The sequence below is a fragment of the Erythranthe guttata genome, chromosome 12, assembly GCF_056151865.1.
Source record: "Erythranthe guttata isolate IM_541 chromosome 12, IM_541, whole genome shotgun sequence".
Classification (NCBI taxonomy): domain Eukaryota; kingdom Viridiplantae; phylum Streptophyta; class Magnoliopsida; order Lamiales; family Phrymaceae; genus Erythranthe; species Erythranthe guttata.
In genome coordinates, this window is record NC_142544.1 from 9523321 (window position 1) to 9529767 (window position 6447).

Consider the following 6447-nt stretch of genomic DNA (forward strand, 5'->3'; position numbering starts at 1 on the left):
TTTCTAATACCACGGTAATACCGTACCGTACCGCAATTTACATTTTAATCCGATTAATATATTTTTTTCGATATTATTTTTTGTAATTCTATTTTGTTTACTTATAAGCTTATAAATGGCATCAATTATTTTTTCCTTAAGTTAGTGATAGTGTATTTGCTTAATTTTTTTTTTTTTTTTTTTTTTCTACAAAGTTGAATTTTGTAATTGAACATATATGTTCTACTAAATTGTCTTTTATGTTTCTTATAGCCAACTAATTTTATTATATATATTATAGCCAACAGTGGTATCAGAGCCACGGGTTAATCGTTTATTTGTCAACGTGTTTATCGTTTTCGAAAGCATGCTTCGATTTGTTGAATTGTTGAATTTTTGGTGTTATCAAATTGGGTGTTTAATATTAATTAAATATTTTGAATATTTCAGAAAATATAAAAATTTTTAATTTTTGAAAAAACTCGGTTTTCTGTTGTTTTTCCCCAGCTGACCGAACCGGTCCGGTCGGACCGGTCCGACCGGTCCGGTCAGCGCAAACAAAAAAAAAAAAAAAAATTTTTTTATTCGATTTTCTGAGAATTAATATTAAAATTAATTGATTTTTAATTTTTGAAATTATTTATCAATTAAACCCAATTAGATAATTGATCCATTAATTTAATTTGAATTCAAAGAATAGTGTTGGATTAATTATTTAATTTAATCGTTAAATTAGTTTAATTAATGGAACACAAATTGGATGGCAAATAATTAATGGACTCCATTCTTATTTGAATGATTTATGAATGAATGAAGTCCGTTAATTATATTTGCAATTAATCGTATTAATTAATTAATTCATGAGATGAATAATTGTGATTAAGTACGATGATGATCGTATGTCTCTCTTAGGATCAATATGCGTTTTCCACATACCTAGAGAACATAGTTGTAGGAATCACAAACGATCATAACCTAAAACTTCCGATGAGCTAATAAGATTTAAAAATTAAAATCCCTCATTCTTAATTAAGAATAATTATCAAGCTATAAAGGAAAACCAAATTGTTGAATTTTTCTTTCCTTCTACCAACAATTAAATTATGTGTAGCCTCTCATAATAGTGCAGTAAGCCGTGTTAGCGGGGAGTGCTATTGTGGGATAAGCTGTAATTTAATTGACATTAGATGGAGATACGGTCATAGATAAAATTATGTTGGATTAATGTGGTCGGCTAGATTAACTAGGGATTGCATTAGTTTGATATAGTTGGATCTATGACATCTCATATTGGTAGGCTAGACTTGACACACGAAGATTTTGATATTCGCTAGATTAACTTAGGTCATTATCAAGTGTGAGGTAAATCGATCTTTAGGGTCACATAGTGATGTGATTGATAGTACTCTACCTTTAGGCTTATGTAATCGGGATAGATTAACTACGGGTTACATTAGCGCTATTGGACCTAAAGCCCATTAAAGAAAAATAAGTTTTCTCGATTGTCTGCTAGAGGGTGGTGGAATTCGATAAAATTAGTGGGAGAACAATTAAAATATAAAAGTCCAAAATTTTAATTGTAACGATTATTACGAACTAAACTCTAATTATTGTCTTCTTAAAATTTTCTCAGCAACAATGTCCAAACATCCCCTTTCCTCAATCCTCGACCAAAACAAACTCACCGGTCCAAACTATTTGGATTGGCTTCGCAATCTGAAACTTGTGCTCCAAGTTGAGGAGCGTCTCTATGTGCTCAATGAACGTCCCCCCGCTGCTCTTCCTGCGACTGCTACTGCTGACGAGACTGCCACTTTCGAGGCATGGAAGAAGGACGACCTCCATGCGAGGTGCTACATGCTAGCATCCATGGTGCCAGAGCTCGCGAGGAAGTATGAGTCTCATGTGCATGCTTATGATATCAAGCACCATCTTGAAAGCATGTACAGTGAGAATACTAGGGCATCGAGGTACTCAGCTACCAAGGAGTTGATCACCATGAGGCTGCGTGAAGGGGCTTCGGTCCACGAGCACGGTCTCAAGATGATCACTCTCCTTGAGAAGCTGGTAAGCCTTGATGTCACCCTCCCGGCCGAGCTCTCGGTGGATTTGATCCTACTGTCCCTTCCTAGTTCTTATGAATCGTTCATAGTGAACTTCAATATGAACAAGCTCGATCCACCATTGGATGAGTTGTTGAACATGTTGGTCAGTTATGAGTCCACGATCAAGAAGGAGAAATCTGTTCTCCTAGTTGCTCCTTCTGTGAAGAAAGGATCTTTGCAGAAGAAAAGGAAAGAAAGAAGTTTCGGCCCGAGCAAGAAATTTGAGAAGGGCGAGTCGAGCGGAGTAAAGAATGACAAGGTCACCAAGCAAGTTGATGACGCTTGCCATCATTGTGGAAAGAAGGGCCATTGGCGACGCAACTGCAAGGCTTACCTCGATCAGAAACGTTCTGAAAAGGGTACGTATTTAGTTGAAGTTAACTTGTCCGTTAAATCTTCTGCTTGGGTATTGGATACTGGTTGTGGCTCACATCTTTGTAATGATTTGCAGCTCATGACAAGAAGTAGGAAGCTTAATGTGGGTGAGACCTACCTAAGAATGGGCAACGGAGCAAGGGTTGCTGCTGAAGCCATTGGGACAATTTATCTTTCTGTTTTGGATTCTAGTTTTTCCATTGTTTTGAACAATTGTTTATTTGTTCCGTCACTTATTCGAAACCTTATTTCAATTCCTGTTTTGGATAATGAAGGTTTTACTTTTGTTTTTGGAAATTCGATTTGCATTATACAAAAGGAACAAAATATGATTTGTAAGGGACAACTTATAAACAATTTATATGAACTGAATCCAAGTGAAATACCTATTAACGTTATATCAGCAAAACGAAAAGATATAAGTCTTAACCCCGCACAACTTTGGCACGCTCGACTAGGTCACATTTCCTTGAGAAGGATGAACAAGTTTGTTAGTGAAGGAATGTTCTCCTTGGAGGACGTTAAATCACATCAAACTTGTGTATCCTGCCTTAAAGGAAAAATGACCAAGACTCCCTTCAAAGGGAAGATGGAACGGGCCGAGGGTCTTTTGGATTTGATCCATTCAGACGTGTGTGGTCCACTAAGCGTTAGTGCTAGGGGTGGTTTTAACTACTTCGTTACCTTTACCGATGATTATTCTAGGTATGGTTTCGTGTACTTAATGAAGTATAAGTCTGAAACTTTTGAAAGGTTCAAAGATTTTAGACACCAAGTAGAAAACCAACTCGGTAGACGTATTAAGAAACTACGATCCGATCGTGGTGGCGAATACTTAAGTACTGAGTTTATAGACTATCTTAAAGAGAATGGGATTCTGTCTCAATGGACTCCTCCTGGAACTCCTCAACTTAATGGAGTTTCCGAACGTCGGAATCGAACACTGTTAGACATGGTTCGATCTATGATGGGGTTCACCGAGCTACCGGCATACCTGTGGGGTCATGCACTCCTAACTGCCGTGTATTTGCTGAATAGGGTTAATACCAAAGCAGTTAACTCCACACCTTATGAACTTTGGCACTCCAAGAAACCCACGTTTAAACATATTAGGATATGGGGTTGTCCCGCTTACGTGAAGCGGCTAGTGGGAGATAAGTTGGATACAAAATCCGACCTATGCTATTTTGTGGGGTATCCCGAGGATTCCATGGGATACGAATTCTACTATGTTTCCGAGGCAAAGGTGTTCGTCTCGAGAAATGCCGTGTTCCTTGAGAAGGAATTTCTATCGGATAGAAAGGGCAGTGTAGTTGATCTCGAAGAAGTTCGAGAACCACAATCTGAAGTTCAAGCACAACAATCAGATAATGAACCAATTCAACAAACCACTAACATACCTCCTGAACCGTCGCTGCGTAGATCCGAAAGAGTTCGGAGAGCGCCCGATAGGTTATTCCTCGTTGATGAAGTTGACCAAGGATGTGATCCTAGAACTTTCAACGAAGCTGTATCGGATACAGACAAGGGACATTGGCTTAATGCCATGAAATCCGAAATGGACTCTATGTACTCCAACAAGGTATGGACCTTGGTAGATCCACCCGAGGGAATCGTTCCCATAGGCTGCAAGTGGATCTATAAGAAGAAAATTGGAGTAGATGGAAAGGTATCGACCTACAAGGCTAGATTGGTAGCGAAGGGTTATACTCAAAAGCAAGGAGTTGACTATGAGGAAACCTTCTCTCCAGTTGCTATGCTTAAGTCCATTAGGATTTTGCTGGCCATCTCTGCGTGGTATGACTACGAGATATGGCAAATGGATGTGAAGACCGCTTTCCTTAATGGGGACATTGAGGAAGAAATTTACATGGCGCAGCCGGAAGGCTTCATATCTTCTGGAGATGAGCAAAAGGTTTGCAAACTCCAGCGATCCATTTATGGATTGAAACAAGCATCCCGTAGTTGGAACAAAAGGTTCGACACAACTATCAAAGAGTTTGAATTTGTGAAAAACCCGGAGGAACCTTGTGTCTACAAGAAGGTTAGTGGGAGTGCAGTGACTTTTCTTGTACTTTATGTTGATGACATACTACTCATTGGGAATGATGTAGGGATGTTGCAGTCGACTAAAGTATGGTTATCCACACGTTTCTCGATGAAGGATTTGGGAGAAGCATCCTACGTATTGGGAATACGGATCTATAGAGATAGATCGAGGAGATTGCTTGGCTTGTCCCAATCCATGTACATAGACACCGTTCTTAAACGGTTTAGCATGGAAGAATCCAAGAAGGGATTCTTGCCAATGTCCCATGGGGTTCGTCTCTCGAAATCCATGCGTCCTCAAACGCAAATGGAAATCGAGGAGATGAAAAGGACACCTTATGCATCCGCTATAGGAAGCATAATGTATGGCATGCTGTGTACAAGACCTGATATTGCGTATGCTGTGAGCGTCACAAGCAGATATCAGTCCGACCCCGGCCCAGCCCATTGGAAGGCTGTGAAGGACATTCTCAAGTACTTGCGAAGAACTCGAGATTTGTTTTTGGTCTATGGGGATACCGAGTTGAAAATAGAAGGCTTCATGGATTCTAGTTTTCAATCGGACGTGGATGACTCGAAGTCAAACTCGGGGTATATATTCAAAGTCAACGGGGGTGCCGTGTGTTGGAAGAGTTCCAAGCAAGGCACAACGGCTGATTCCACCACCGAGGCTGAATATATTGCAGCATCAGATGCTTCAAAGGAAGGGTCATGGATTAGGAAATTCATCCAAGAGTTGGGTGTATTTCCGAACGCTAGCGATCCAGTACGGCTGTACTGCGATAACAATGGAGCCGTAGCACAAGCTAAGGAACCAAGAGCTCATCAGAAGTCGAAGCACGTGTTGAGAAAATACCATGTGATCCGAGAGATCATAGAGAGAGGTGAAGTCAAGCTAGACAGAGTCACCTCGGAGGACAATATTGCAGATCCCTTCACCAAGCCATTGTCAGGATCAGTCCACGAGAAACATCGAGAGTCGATGGGACTTAGATTTATGAGTAGTTGGCTTTAGGTCAAGTGGGAGATTGTTAGAGTAGGTGACCGGCAAGCCAACTTGTGGCTGTGGTCTTTCTCTTTTCTTTGTAATAAAACAATCGTTTTTCGTTCGTAATAATAAAATATCTTATTTGGCATTCTATATCTGTTATCCCATGCAAGCAGCATAGATATAGTCCTAACGAGTTACTCTATTACTGTGAGTTGATCTAGTAGAATCGTGAGATAACTCAGCAATGTAATGTAACTGTTAAACCTTGTTCCTAGTCGATGGGTTACGCCAATAATGAGGATACCGGCCTTTCCCTTTTGAGACTAGCACTTAGTGTATGTGTACTGCGTCTCATCAGTCCTCGGTGTTGTGACATCGGCATACTTGAGTGGGTGCTCATACTGGATGAGTTCACTGAACTCCCTCGCCCTAGAAATCTATAAGTGGTTCTCATTCATCGAGTAATAGGTTTCTAAGATATAGTTGTACACCATTAGTCCTTAAGACCCAGACATCACCGTGACTTCACTAGAGGACCGATTGTATCGTGACCTGTCCCTGAGTCCCACCGCGGACCGCTCCAAGGGCCAACGTTCGTGCAATCCGAAATCTAGTGTGAAGTCTGTGCATTGTAGTAGGGGATTCGAGCGCTTGAGTAGTCATGGATGTCCTGTGTGTTCTGACGGTTTATAATCCATGGAATCTCTGGCCAGAGTTGATAGTGGGGTGATTAGGGAAATGTGTTTCCCTAAGTCGCACACGAACGGATTTATAATACCTAGAACGTTCGCACGGTTATTGAACTTTATAAGAGGTCTCGGTGAACCAATGCCTCTAGTTCAATCGGGACATGTGCTACGAAGGGATCGTACTGTACGCTAACTATATCATAAGGTTCTTGCAGGCACTTCATTTGTATCTAGGGAATCATGATGCGTAGTTGCTAGA